This window comes from Canis lupus, chromosome 2, assembly GCF_003254725.2.
Source record: "Canis lupus dingo isolate Sandy chromosome 2, ASM325472v2, whole genome shotgun sequence".
NCBI lineage: Eukaryota > Metazoa > Chordata > Mammalia > Carnivora > Canidae > Canis > Canis lupus.
In genome coordinates, this window is record NC_064244.1 from 7,643,916 (window position 1) to 7,658,762 (window position 14,847).

The 14,847-nt window shown below is 44.8% G+C and overlaps 1 protein-coding gene across 12 annotated transcripts in view; it reads right to left on the reverse strand.

The window, feature by feature from the left end:
- Window positions 1–14,847, reverse strand: part of KIAA1217 (KIAA1217 ortholog) — a 432,659-nt gene that overhangs the window by 243,243 nt on the left and 174,569 nt on the right. The gene's annotated exons all lie outside the window — the stretch shown is intronic.

A 14,847-nucleotide genomic window follows, 5' to 3' on the forward strand; every position in this document is an offset into this window, starting at 1 on the left:
CTATTTTTAAAAGATACCAGCATCCCTCACCAAGTAGGGTGCCTTGATTACTGACTTTAGCTGGAAATCTTGGTGCAACTGAACAGGGCAGAGGGAGCTTAACTTCCCTCCATCTGCCTCTGCTAGAATCAGACAGTGGTTCATCTTTGAAGAGCTGCCCCTGAGCCCTGGGCTTTGAGGGGAAACAGCTTGCTGGAAAAAGCAATCACCTTTGTGATGACACAGGGCTGATGGGCATCTACAGGCTCATTAAAATGTAAAACCCTGGATGACAGGAAATGCTTCTGAGCATTGTTTGCAACTGGAGCTGGCTCCAATAATAGTCTCCCTCATGCCTGACTTCGACAGACTGTATTTCAAGTCACAGGTCCCCACCGTCAGTCTGGATCGTTCCCAAATTTGCTTTTTCTCATCTAGCTTTTGCTTAGTACAACTGTTAGCTCCAGCTTTTCAAAGCCAAGTTAGGATTTGAAAGATCTTGTCCATTGTGTGTATGGGTGTTTGTGTGTGTCTCTGCATTTGGGGTTTGGATGACACAATAAATAATCGGGTCTAACATTCTCCTTTTTACCTATACATCACTTTTCTTTCCCTCTCCCGAATCTGTCTGGCATACAGCACTTGTCAGAGGTAGCTCTTGTCACTGGAGGTTTTCACGGGTGACATCTGGGCAATGGGAGACATGCTGCCTGGGAGGGACACCACTCAGCTTCTTCAGGCTACCTGGCGCTGTCCACTGTAGGAAGAGCAAGAAGACCGGTCAGGAGCCCGGGCCGGGTGTATCAGAGAGCAGGGCCCTGGGACACAGAGAAGCTGTGGGGGCATGTGCCCAAGCTACACACAACCCTGAGATTATCCTGCCTTATCCACATCCTTCTGCCCTTCCCCAAAAAGAAGTATGAGCCAGCAGTGGGGAGGCTATTCTCAGGAAGACTGACGTGGCCCTGAATAAGTCCCCTACATTTTCTGGCCTTAGTGGCCTCATGTCCCATTTGAGGATGGCTGGATATTCCCCGAGGCTCCTGGGTTCTCTGATTCTGAGTTAGATTTTGATCTTGAGTGAGGTTTGATTGGCAGTTTAAGACTAGGAAGATTAACCAAGATTCACCAGGGGATAGGGTCTTGGGAATGTGTGAGGGCCTCACGGATCCAGTCCAGGGTCTGACCGGCTCAGGGGAACTCTGGGTGTGGCTGAGGGCGCTCCCCACTCCATGCCACACTGTCCTCCCTAAGAACGAGCCCAGCACTGCTTGCCAGTCACTTCTCTAATAAAGCAGATCTTCTTTTCCGCTTCCTCCTAGACCCAAGTTTCCAGAAGCCACTAGAAAACCAGGTAGAAGGGTGCCTAGGTGGTGGCTCAGTCGGTTAAGTGTTTGCCTTTGGCTCAGGTCATGATCTCGGGGTCCTGGAATCGAGCCCCCATGTTGGCTCTCTGTGCAGCCAAGAGTCTGCTTCTCCCTCTCCCTCTGCCCCGCCCCCTCATGCTCTCTCTCCTCTCTCTCTCAACTAAATAAATAAAATCTTAAAAAAAGAAAGGGAAACAACCCAGGTATAACTTGAAGGAGCCTCTCCAAAATGGAATGCTCTTACCCTCTCTCTTCTGGGAAGGACAGAATTAAAGTCTCCACGTGGAGATCGTTACCCTGTCCTTCTTTATCATGCCACCAACACCGTGACTGTGCCTTTCCTCACCTTCCTCCACTCACAGCTCCTTTGAAAGAAGGTTTTTGCTGACCACCTCGGTTAAATACCCTGCTATGTGCCCAGACTCCTCTGCTCTGCCCAGTCCAAACGTTACAGTCCTTGATCCCTAGGCTTTTTCCCTTCCTGCTAATGACCAGCACCTGCTTTCTCCGGCCTATGAGCTGGTGTGTCTCATTCTGCAGTTATTTGCTACGGACCCAAACCTTGACCTACAGCCTTCCTGCTGCCAGCTCAGTATCACCCGAGCTCAAAAAAGTCTGAACGAAGCACGCCAGGCCACTGAATCGACGCCCAAGACTGAGAAAGCAGAACTAGTCTGAACCAAAATGTTCCAAGGCTCACACACAAAACAACACACACACACACACACACACACACACACACACACAAATCCTCATATTGCCAATCATTTCTATTAAAATTTAAAATGCAGGCTTTGTGCAATCACAGCCAGTTCAGTTCCATCAGGAAGATTCATTTTTCCCCTCCCTTTTATTCCTACATCAAACTCCATCACTGGGATACATTTCCAAAGGTTTCTTTTTAGAACATCTTAATTCTGGCGGCAGGACATCAGGTACATGACATAACAGATCCGATACAAAGACTCATCAAATGAATATCCTGTCATAGAGCTTTTCATTTTTGAAGGCTCTCTCTCTTTCTTTTTTTCTTGCAATGGGCTCCAGCCAACATCCCTGTGCTCCTGCCACTGCATGAGAGTGTCTTCCTCCCAGGAAGAAAGCTGGTGAAATTCCCAAGCCCCAGGAAGAATGGAGCTGTGTCCTGGTAAAGCTCTGCGGGCTCCCGGGCAGATCCACGCAGTCTGAGGAGGAACTAAAGCCAGGAAGGAACAGGACGGGACATGCCAAACCTCCTCCATGCTTGGAAGGGATGATCCAGACCAGTTCAGGAGTGGCCGTGCGTGTTCTAAGAGACTCCTAGCCAGAGTGTGAAGGGGAAGGCAGGAGGGAAAGGCAGCTTTTTCGGTTTCTGACAAGATTCTTAAACTGGGAAGCACTTGGTTTGCTAATCTTTGTGCCTTCTCCACATCAGAATCCCCTAGATTCATGACTTGAGAGCCCGGCACAATAGATGGTTTACACCTTACCTAGAGACCTTCTGTATATAATCAAAGAACAATGCTTCCCACCTTTGTCCAGAAAATGAAGAGGTCTTTCGGAGTAAAGAAAAGTAATTTAATTATCATTAAACAACGTTTAACTGCTGCGGGCAATCATCCCCTGCACTGAAGCATAATTTAACTTAAAAGAAACTACAGTGGACCAACCCCCCACCCCCACCCCAGCCCTCTCTGGCCCTCACTTGGCAATAAATGGCCAGGAGCTGCTAGGTCCAGGTGGCCAGGGACACATGACAGAGCAGAGGAGAGACCTCAGGGAGGAACGGCAATCCCCAGAATCGTGCCACTTCTGTACCTTGCTCCTCTCTGCTACGCTGCAGAGCCCCCGACAGCAGAAACTCAGGACTCCGCCTTCCTCTCTTGGTCTTTCTATGGGAGGGCACGGAGATGGCTCCATGTCCAGAGGGGCAGGTAGACAACAGCAGTCACCTGCTCGACCCCCAGGTGCAGGGTCCTCTCTCCTCCATGCTCAGCCTGCCTTCAGCTGTGCCCATCCTTCCCAGAAGCTGGCCTGACGCACCCAAAGGACAGAGGCCCAGGATTTGCAGTGTGATTCATGGATAGAAAATACCGGTTTTTCACTGCTACGCAAATGCAGCCTGGGTGGGGTTTAGGCAAATCCGGATGTGGACGCTGCAAAGGAGGGTGAGAATGCTCTTTTCCACGTATCTCACTTGGCTAACTGGGCCCGGCCCTCGCACCTCTCATTAAAGAAAACTTGAGTCGCACTGAGTGAGAAGGGGCCCGCGCACGTTTGGGCAGCTCATGTCCACGCGCCCTTTCAGATTAAAGAGAGACTGCTCTTTGCTCAGTTCATAACAAAACTTATTTCTCACATCATGAGGCGAAGGCCAAACTGCCAGCCGTCTCAACACCAGTGTTTGGTCAATTCGCTGCATCCTGAAAAGTGCAGTCATGGTGAATGCATAGCTGCCTCACAACCCACCAGGCCAGAGTTCTAGAGCGGAAGAAAGGGGTGGAGGTAGGGCTATGATAGCCAAATGCTTGAGAACTACCCAGAGAACATGCCTCCGATTTCCTGATGGCATATCCTGTGTCACCTATGCCACCGGACTGCACTCTGACGGCAGCACACTCTAGAGAATGTGTGCTGGTATACAAGGGTCACCCGGGCACTGGGAGTCAGACACCAGGACCACAGACCCACCCTGCGATCATAAGCCTTGACACCGATCCAAAGCACATCTCTTCTCTGAGGCTCAGTTTCTCCATCTGTAAAATGAGGGAGGTGAATGCTATCCTCTGACCTTGCCAACATGGCCAAAATGTTTGCAAGCCGGCCCACAATGAGCAATGCCCTGTATTAAAGGTGCTGGTGGGACTCGCACCCTGAATGCTCCACTGTCAGCCAACATCAGCTGGGTGTGATCAGAAGGCCCGGCCTGAGCAAGGTGGGGGGGAGGGGCTTCCGGTGGGTTCCCTTTGTGAACTGGTGGATTCATCTGCTGCCAAAACCTGACCTCAAATCAACGACCCCAAAACGAAGAACACTGGGCTGGGCTGGAAAACAAATTAACAATTTCTTTTTGTGAGTTGTGGAGCAGATGAAAAGGCAAAGGTTGCATGGATCCCAATGCCACTGGGAAAACCCCAACTCAGAGACACAGGACATGTGTATCCCGTTTCAGATACTGCGGCATCGACGTATGTCCTTTTTTTGTGGTCAAGATGAAACATCCTAGTGGATACTCTGTAAACGTGAGACCTAATGAAAGTGTGAACAATTAGGAAAAAACAAAGAACAAAAACACCAACATTTGGCCTTTGGGTTAATGACAAGAACGATGGGGTTTTCTGGACCCCAGGAATGGGACCCCTGGTAAGCAAGTCACAGATTCTCAGGATTCTGTAAACTGCCTGTTCTGGAGGTTTCCACAGTGACCATCAAGCCCTGGAGTGCCCAAGGACACTTTGGGGACTGGCTTAGTTAAAAGCCTCTGCTCCGCCTGCCACAAAGGGGCTTCTGTGTAAAACAATGTTTGAACAAAAGCTAAAAATATTCTAAAATGTTCTAAAACTCACATACTGAGAATAAAATCCAAATTCCTTTTAGTGGCTTCCCTAGCCTGTAGCCACCTCTCACCAGACAAGCCCCTTCCTGCCCTGGACTCTCTGCACTTAACTACTCCCCTTCCTGAGAAAAATGTTGCCTGTGCTTTGCCTGGCTGTTTGGGAGACTGGCTGCCTCTCACAAAATCCCCTTTATCGCCCACGTGGCCCTTCTCTGGATCTGAAGCCATCTGTACACCGGTTTTCTCCCGGCTCCCCCCACTAGTGTCCGAGCTCTGTGGGGGCAGTGGCCTCGTCAGTACGGCCCAGGGCTCCATCCCCGGTGCCTCAGCAGGACCTGTCCAAACCAGACTCTCAGTGCTCAGTGGTGAATGACAGTTGGTTCTCTAAATCCAGCGATCACATGTAGCTGTACAACCTTTATGCTAACTGAAATTACCCTGTGCTCACACTTGATTCAAAAAGCACTTTCACGGGGGGATCCCAGGGTGGCTCAGCGGTTTAGCGCCTGCCTTTGACCCGGGGCGTGATCCTGGCGACCCGAAATCAAGTCCCACATCAGGCTCCCTGCATGGAGCCTGCTTCTCCCTCTGCCTGTGTCTCTGCCTCTCTCTCTCTCTCTCTCTCTCTCTTTCATGAATGAATAAATAAATCTTAAAAAAAAAAAAAAAGCACTTTCACATACTTAATCTTCAAGACTCCCCTCTGAGGCCTTTTCGTGGGTTGGTGGCAAGTCACTGGCTCTGAACCCGTTTGCCTTAAAGTAACTGAGTAAGCCTGGACTGGTCAACTCCTAGCTTTCGATTGCTTCTCCATAAAACTAAGGTGTTTTCTGCAGTTCTGAGGCCCCTCCCACCCTGAACAACCATGAACATTTAAGACCCTGATTGGAAGACACTGATCCTTGCTCATGAAATGTTTTTATTGAGATGTTTCCATGATAGCTGCTTCCAGGTATTGAGTACACTAAGCCAGACAGTGGGTTAAATACTTCTCTTATTCTGTCCTGGATCTGTAAACTACCTGCTGCAGAAATGGAAGACTCCTTCGACTGAGTGACTTGCCCAAGACCACGTAAATAGTAAGTGGTAGAACCAGTTCTGGAACTTTAGTCTGTCCTACAACAAAAGCCAGATGGCTCCCACCTCACCACAGTGCCTCATGGAGCAGGCCTACAAACACGGCAGGGCTAGCTACCACAGGAGTTAGGCGGGTAAGGGAGACAGGTGTGGGAGAGGGAGTGGGGGAGGTGGGGGGAACCTGAGAACCAGAACCCCGCCATCTTAATGGGGCAGCTGCTGCTTAGCTCTCATACAACTTTTAACAAATAAACTGGAGTCCAGGGTTTCTTGATCATCTGATTTTTTCCCCCCTCAAAATGTAAGATATTGGATTTTTCTGTGAAAGTTCCCAATTCTACAAAGTTCTGGTGGCTTATCAAGAAGCAGAAGCCATGATGCAGGCCTCTTTAGAGAGCAGAGGCCCAGGTCTGGCGCCTCTGAACTATACTTTACTCTGGCCCGCACAAGGAATTACCTGTGAAAAGTTGCCCAATTTGTCCCTTCAATTCTCGTAAGAACTTTTGCAATCACACAGAAAAAATATTGGCAATGGGAGTGTAGTGTGTTTGGGGGTTATTATGCAAAATGTGTGAGCAAGAGCCATTTTGTGAAGCATTTTCTATGAATCACAAAGTATTCTTTCTCTGGGGTGAATTCTAAAGGTCTGCTCCCAGAGCACACTGAGGGAAGAGATTTGATCAACGCATGCAGCTTTCTTCCTCTGATGCTGGGAAGAAGGTTGCTTAATAAATGCGTTCCTGACAACTTAGCTCCAGGCTTGACTTAAGAGGTATTGCTCACAAGGAGCAAACCAACTGCTGCTCCTACCTCCTCGGCGTCTTCGAGTCCACCCTTTGGGCTAACACTGAAATGGCAAAAAAAAAAAAGGCGGGGGGAGGGAGAGGAGGTACATATGAGGACTTCAGGCAATAGAAATAAGAAGTAAATCACTCTCTGCATGATGATGTTGTTTGGAAATCCACCCTCATAAAATGAACAACAGTTTTCACAGTGAACACCTCAGGGATCCCAGGAAAATGCTGTTGGGCCTGAATCACAACTGATCTGCTGCCTGAAGAACCAAGTCTCTAGACTCTTCTGAGACTCTTATTTCTAGGCATGCTATCCTAAGGGATTTCTGGAGGGTGATATGAGATAATTTGTGTGAAAGTTTCCAGCCTACAGTAAGTAATCACACTTGTGGGCATTCTAGTTCTTATCTGTGGTGGTCTGAATGCATCCAGAGAAATTGCTTATTGCCTGGTGTCGACAGCATACCTGACCACATTTGAGATTTGGAGGTACCATGACTGTCTTAAAAAACCACTGGTATTAAATATTTGGAAGAAGGAAATCTTGTATTTACTCCATGATATAGGAAGTTTGGTCCATTTTTCTAATTATATAAAAAAAAGTTCAATTAGCTTTAAAAGTGACATGCCACCACCTGGAGGCTATAATAATTATATTACCTATATGAAATTGGGTAGAAGAAAAAAAAGAAATTGCTTAAATCACAGCTTTCCTTGCTTTCAACATCACGACCATGATCCTACCCTTTTTTTCCCCTAACATAGTTATTTCTCTCTTTTTTTAGGTTAACCAACTAATGTCAGGTGTTTGTTTATTCACAAAATACCATATTAAGAGGCATTTGTTTTATGTTGGTTCCCTTTTGCAAACATTTGCAGTTAGCTACAGAACGGAGATATTTCATGAAGTAAAAAAAAAAAAAAAACTACAAAAAAGTGAAGTTTCAAAAGCAGCTTTCGAGAGGGAGATATGAAGAAAAATCTAATTACCAAAGATATCTACCGATTTGCACAAAAGGAACACATAAATCTACCACACTTGTGGCTTAAATGCATTATGTGCATCTGAATTAAAAAGGATTTAGAGTTTAAAATAATGTCTAAAGCTTCCTCAATGATTTGAGAGTATAAAAAGTGTCATTTCTTTTCTTCCAAAAGGTATCCTGTGACAGTATGTCTTCTTGTCTTCTATTCTTGTCTGGCTGTAAAAGAAGTCTTTACAAATCTACATGTTCTGTAGATTTTTCACTTACGAAACTGAATTATAGTTCTATAGTTACAGACTTAGCATGAAAGCTGAAGTACCTTTTATCCAAAACTGATCTCCAGCAAACTTGGCTAGGGGTGAGGTTTAAAGTACACTCATGTGAACTTGAAGTGAATGTTTTATACAATGGGTCTGAGGATGGCCTGACCTAGGAGGATGAATTTACTGCTTTTGTTGACAAGTTCAGAGGTGCCTGGGTGGCTCAGTTGGAACAGCATGCGACTTGATTCTTGACCTCGGGGTTTTGAGTTCAAGCCCCATGTTGGGTATAGAGATTATTTAAATAAATTAATTTTTTTTTTTTAAAAGAAAAGTTTAGGCAACTTAAGTGTATTTTGAACACCAGTCCAAATATAACTGGTGTTCAAAACCAAAACAACATTTATTTAGAAAGGTGGGATTCGGGACACCTGGGTGGCTCAGCGGTTTAGTGCCTGCCTTTGGCCCAGGGCATGATCCTGGAGTCCCAGGATCCAGTCCCACGTCAGGCTCCCTGCATGGAGCCTGCTTCTCCCTCTACCTGTGTCTCTGCCTCTCTCTCTCTCTCTCTCTCTTATTAATAAATAAATAAAATCTTTTTTAAAAAAAAGAAAGGTGGGATCCTAACTGAAATACATTCATTGAGGGAAGATTCTGCTAGAAATGACACCTTCAGAAATGACTGTTCTTATAAAAAAGAAGAAAAAAAAGAGTCACTTCCTTCTTCAAGGGACAACTACATCAAAAAACAAATGTGCTCTGGGCTGGTGTGTGGGATAGAAAAAGTCACTTTTTCAGACTACCTGAAAACTTACAGCTGCCTCTAGAAGAACACAGGCTATGCTAGAGTATCCGCTTTTGTTGTAAACTAGTTTTTAAATTGTAAAGTATTATATGCATATGATACTACTATGATAAATAGTAGAGAGGTCCAGAAGTTAAAAATAGAAGTTTCTCAGGGTGCCTGGGTGGCTCAGTGGGTTAAGCGATTAAGCGGTTAAGCAGTTACACATCTGACTCTGCTTCTCTTCCTCTTTCTCTCTCCCTCTGCCCCTCCCCCTGCTCTTGCAGATGGGCTCTATAAATAAATAAATAAGTAAGTAAGTAAATAAATAAATAAATAAATAAATCTCCCCCTCCACACACACTAGCTCCTCTCTCTAATTTATTAGGCATCATTTAGAAAGTTTTCATGGATAGATAAATACACAGAAAATGGATATGCTTTTTCCACACAAGTAGAATCCAGCCTTTTCTTTTTTTTTTTTTTTTGAATCCAGTCTTTTTAAAATAAAAGGGATCATGCTACCTATACTGCTCTGTAAACTGTCCTGCTTATTTTACATAACTTGGTAATGGGTTCATATTTGCACATAGGATCTATTTCATATATCATTGTGAGTGCAATGAGTTATAGTATCTGTATGTATCATAACATACTCTCAAATATCCCTAGTGACAGAATAAATTGGTGAGTCTTTTTGAGAGAAAATTAGACAATACCTTTCAATGCTAGTAATCCTAGCAAACTAGCAGTAGTAAATTAGTAATTTGACAGGTAGGGATTTGTTCTTCATATTTGCTGACACGTGCATAGATACAGAAAGGTCACTGCAGCATTGTTCATCAAAGGGGGAGAGAAAATAAGCAACTGAAACAGCAATTTAAAAGGGTCAAGTTAACATATTATGGGGTCACTATCATTGCTCTGAAGAAAGAAGAGTTTTAAATCAGAGTTTGTGCTCTTCTCATCGCAAACACGAGATACACAGACATACACACAGAATGAATTGAAAATTGTCCTTTACGAGGCAGTTGGCCAGAGTTGCTTCTTCTGCAGCCTTAAAACTTGCCCTGAAAAGGGATTCGAATAAAATTACAATCAAAAGTGAAGGCGGCCCATGCAACCTATCTTTGTGCAAAATTCAAGCAGATGATTCAAAAAAAAAAAAAAAAAACCAAACTGTCCCTCTGGAACGAACAGTAGGCTGAAAGATGGTGGTGGCACATGTACCTTACTAACAACGGCTGCGCAAACATGACCTGACTTCCAAGTGTCATTGTGAAGGGTGTTTACAAAGGTTCTTAATATCGAAGACTGAAAATGACCCAGGGTCCAGCCGAAAATCTGTTTTCTTAGCCTTTCCAAAAATATGTTGTACAGCAGCCTGCTTTGCTTGAGTGGCAAGAAGTAAGACAAAGAAGGCCCTTTCTGGAAAGTTTGCAGCGCCATGTGACGGATCAGCAACGTCTCATGCATGAGGGCTTTGCTCTGGCATGTACCATCTGAGGAGAGCACAGAACAAGGCAAACAGGCAGGCAAGATCCATGGCTCTGAGGACAGTCCCACTGTTGGGCTTATGGGGGCAACATGAGCATGTGCATTTATGAATCCTAGTGAAGCCAATGGTGGGAAACAGTATTTTCACTTCCATTGCTTAATCATGACCAGGCAGACAAGAGTAGAGGAGTACCAGGCAAAGGCACACAGGGGTATGAAGTAAGACCACATTACAGAGCCCTAGGGTTGGAAAGGCCACAAAGCTACCACCCACCTTCACTTTGGACTGACTGTACTCACATCCTCACAAAAAATTATCTTTGCACCCCTTACTGTATGATCTCTAGAGAGGAAATTCTCTAAATGTATAATATTTCACAATTGCTCTTTTCATACAGATAAGTAATTCAAAATTCTTTCTGCTACCTGTAAGTTTATTGTCTGCAAGCGAAAGCAGCAGAGCTCTGTGTCATTAGGATAGCGTTCATCCCTGTCTCCACTCTTTGTCCCTCCCTCCCTGGTCCTTCCCCCATCTAAGGCTGCCCTGCATTCCACAGGTACCATGGCCTCTGGTTGTCCTGATGCCACACAACTGTCACCACAAACCAAGAAGAATTAATTTTGGTTTTATAGGAGATGGCAGATTTAGTAACCTCAGACTCCCTCCACCCCCAACAAAAACAAAAGCAAAAGCAAAATCCTTCTCCCAGAAGGTGATCGATATTAGAATGATCTTGGAGGAAATTCCACTCTGAAATACGAAATGGCCAAAATTCATAGCAGAATCCAGCCGTGCTGCTTCACAACTCATAATAAAAACAGATCCTGGACAGATGGCAGCTATACTTGTGGTGAGCGCAGCATAACATATAGAGGTGTCCAACCCCTAGGCTGTGCACCTGAAACTAAAGTAACATTGTGTTCAATATATAGTATCAACCATACTTCTTCTTTTTTTAAAGATTTTATTTATTTATTCATGAGAGGCACAGAGAGAGAGGCAGAGACACAGGCAGAGGGAGAAGCAGGCTCCATGCAGGGAACCTGATGTGGGACTCGATCCTGGGCCTCCAGGATCACACCCCAGGCTGAAGGTAGGCACTAAACCACTGAGCCATCCAGGGATCCCCAGTATCAACTATACTTCAATAAATAAATACACACACACACACTACTCATGTTCTCTCTCTCTCTCTTTCTCTCTTGCACACTGAACTCTGCAGGGAGAAAAAACAAAACAGATCCCAAACTCAGGTTCTCTGGGGAATTTTAGCTTCTAGTGAATTACTTTTCTACCTACCTAAGAAAAAGTTGAGAAAAGAAAACCAAGAGGGAAGCTTGGTTGCTAGAAGAAGAAAGTACCCTTCCCACTCCACCGGCTCAACCCTCAGCAGCCACACACCTGAAGATAAGCCATGTCATCTGAGATGACACCATTTCTCAGGAGAGGTTTTTTAAAAATAGGTTTTTGAAAACTGCTCCAAACCAGTTTCAAATGCCGCTCCTGAGAGCATTTCTAATGACGTAACATTGACAAATAGTAATGGCAAGGGCCTGAGCTTTAAACAGCTTCTAGATAGAGCTTCCCTTGCCCTGAGGAGAGCTCCAAGATGGATCGGGGCTGGGGGAAGTTCTACTTCCATTTCCTAAATTGGGAGATTTTGGTATCTTTTTCTTTTTTTTTTTTTTTAACATTTTATTTATTTATTCATGAGAGAGAGAGAGAGGCAGAGGGAGATGCAGAGGGAGATGCAGGCTCCGTGCAGGGAGCCTGACGTGGGACTCGATCTCGGGTCTCCAAGATCACACCCTGGGCTGAAGGCGGCGCTAAACTGCTGGGCCACCGAAGCTGCCCCGTGTCTTTCTTTTTGAAGAAATAATTTCCATGAAAATTCCAAAAAAAATTTTTTTTCAAGAGAAAAACATTTAAAGACCACCAATTCCTTTACTCAGAGGCTTTTTAAGCTTGGATGCCATATTTTATTTGGAATATGAATAGACCCATGTCTGTTCTTCAGTGGGAAATCTGAGCTACTTAATAAGTAATCCGGGCAGGACTCAAATCCAGGCCATGTGGTTTCTGAATCCCTGTTCACTCAGCTCCTGTGACTTAACAGACCTAAACCCACTAGATGTAAAATGCACTTCTAGATGCAATCACTGCTTATTAATCAGCAGATAATCTCTGAACAATACAACAATTAAGTGTAATAAAAAGCTTTAATGGACTTCCAAAAGTCCATCAAAAATAGGTAGAAAAATGTAAAAAAAAATAGGCATTAGTGATTCTGAGCCTATTTGGAATTTTGGCATCCTATAGCAGTGTGATTTCATGACTTTTCTTTTCTACCTTAAACTTGCTGCTTTGTGGTTCAGACTTGGAATTGAAACTTTGAATGAAATAAATATTTGCTTTCAGACTCACAGATCTGCCCTTGTGATAACCAGAGCTTTTCCGGATGCCCCAAACCAGTGCTGGGAACTGCAGGCCACAATGTAGTCTGATGACCACATTTAATTAATTTACTCATTGTCTGGCACAGAATGAGCTCAACCTCAGCAGCTCAGAGATCAGAACTCCTTTATAATCCCACTGGATGAGCCTACCCAACATTCCTGCTAAGAAAACTCTTCCAGGAGTGTGGGACCCGAACAATCCTGAATGGTCTGATGCGGAAAATTTGGAAAAATTGGAAAAGTCATTAGGAAAACCGTGGAACTAATAGAGTGTTTTCCCTGGCTAGAAACACTGCTGCTAAAAATAACACAATGAAAAACATATTTGTCTCTTACATACAATGGATGTAGAACATAATTATGGGTTGTTTTGCTCTGGGATATAGGCTCAGGAGGGAGCTGCCAAAGTCTAGAACACAAAAGGAGAAAAGACATTGTGCCCAGCCCCTCACTCCCTGTGGCGATTCCCACAGCCCCCTGGTGACTGGATTTCCTGCACAGGATATACCTGTGACAGCAAATCTGAGTCTTCTTGCAGGGCCAAGAAACATTGGAGGCAGGTAAGAGTTAAAACTGTAAGTCTTCTGGGACGCCTGGGTGGCTCAGCGGTTGAGGTTGAGCGGTTGAGCGCGTCTGCTGCCTTCAGCTCAGGGTGTGATCCGGGGGCCCTGGGATGAGTCCCCCAACAGGCTCCCCATAGGGAGCCTGCTTCTCCCCTGCCTAAGTCTCTGCCTCTCTCTCTCTCCCCCCTCTGTGTTTCTTATGAATAAACGAAATCTTTAAAAAAACCCTGTAAGTCTTCAAAATGATCTGAGCTCCCATCAACAGGTACCAGTAAAAAAGTAAATCAATGTAACTTCTCTAGCCTGCCCAGAAAAAGTGTCACAAGCATAACTCATATAAAAACATGAGTATCCCGACTCCTTTGATACGCTTCACACTTTGTATTTTAATTAATTTATAGAAATAATTGTTGCATCTGGGCCTTATCTCAGTAGCACATTAACTTTTTCCTAGACCCCTTAGGTGAGGAAAAAAAAAAAGCAGAAAAGTGTAAAAGGGCAGTTTCTCGTGTTGCAGATTTCAGTACCTCTCTGAGCCACGATTTCTTCATTTGTGAAGCAGGACTAAAAAGATTCTGCTAATCTTCCTGGACTGTTGCAATAAGATGAAGGCTATAAAAACACTTCATGAACAACTCAGGTATCACGTTAGCAGTGAATAAGAACAACAGGTAGCATGTGGAGTGGGAGTTCTGAGGACTACACAGCAGATTTTGTCAAGTCAGGCCTCACAGCGCCGCTGTTGTCACCCCCATCTTATGGAGGAGAAAACTGAGGCCAAATAACAAGAATCTACTTTCCCCGAAGTGAATACAGGTAGTAAGTGGTGAAGCCAGGACTCAAACCCCAGGCATTCCGACTTGGGGGTCACAGCTCTTTGTCAAAGTGTTCCACGGCGACCATGGTGTCACACAATCACACGATCACAGATCACACGAGCCAAGAGCGGCTCTGCAGCTAATCCACGTGATCTGACTGCAAGTTTTCAGGAGCTTTCCATTCTCTGATCTCAGACATTTTCAAAAATGCTTTTAATGCCTGCCCATTTACACCTAAATAGTCTGGGTTTCAAAAGCCCCAACTCCCCCAATTCAAAAGTATCTTGCACTTATTCTTAACTCTGCGCCTTAACCTTTAAAACTGTTTTTCATTTCTTTTTAAGCTGGGGGGACCAGACTACTTACATCCCCGCCTGGTGTCCCCAAGCTAACCCCTCTAAGTCAACTTTGCAGGAATACTGCTACCTTTAGTGATCGCTATCACATCCGCATCTCAGGCAAGACTGTTTATTCTGTCTCACTAGGAACCGATGATGCAAACAGAAAGTCCCCTACCACCAGAGCCAGGCTTCCTTTTGAAAGCATGCTTTCAAAACCACTTTTATCAACCATTCCCCCTACCCTAGAAACCTTTACCTGTCTTCGAAGAATTTACATATCCTGCTTCTCTAAAGTCCAGAAACTCTGATATCTCAAACAGGAAATTTGTCTAGCCTTGTAAATGTGTGAAAAGTACACAGACACCCTCAAAATTAAAGACTGTGACGTT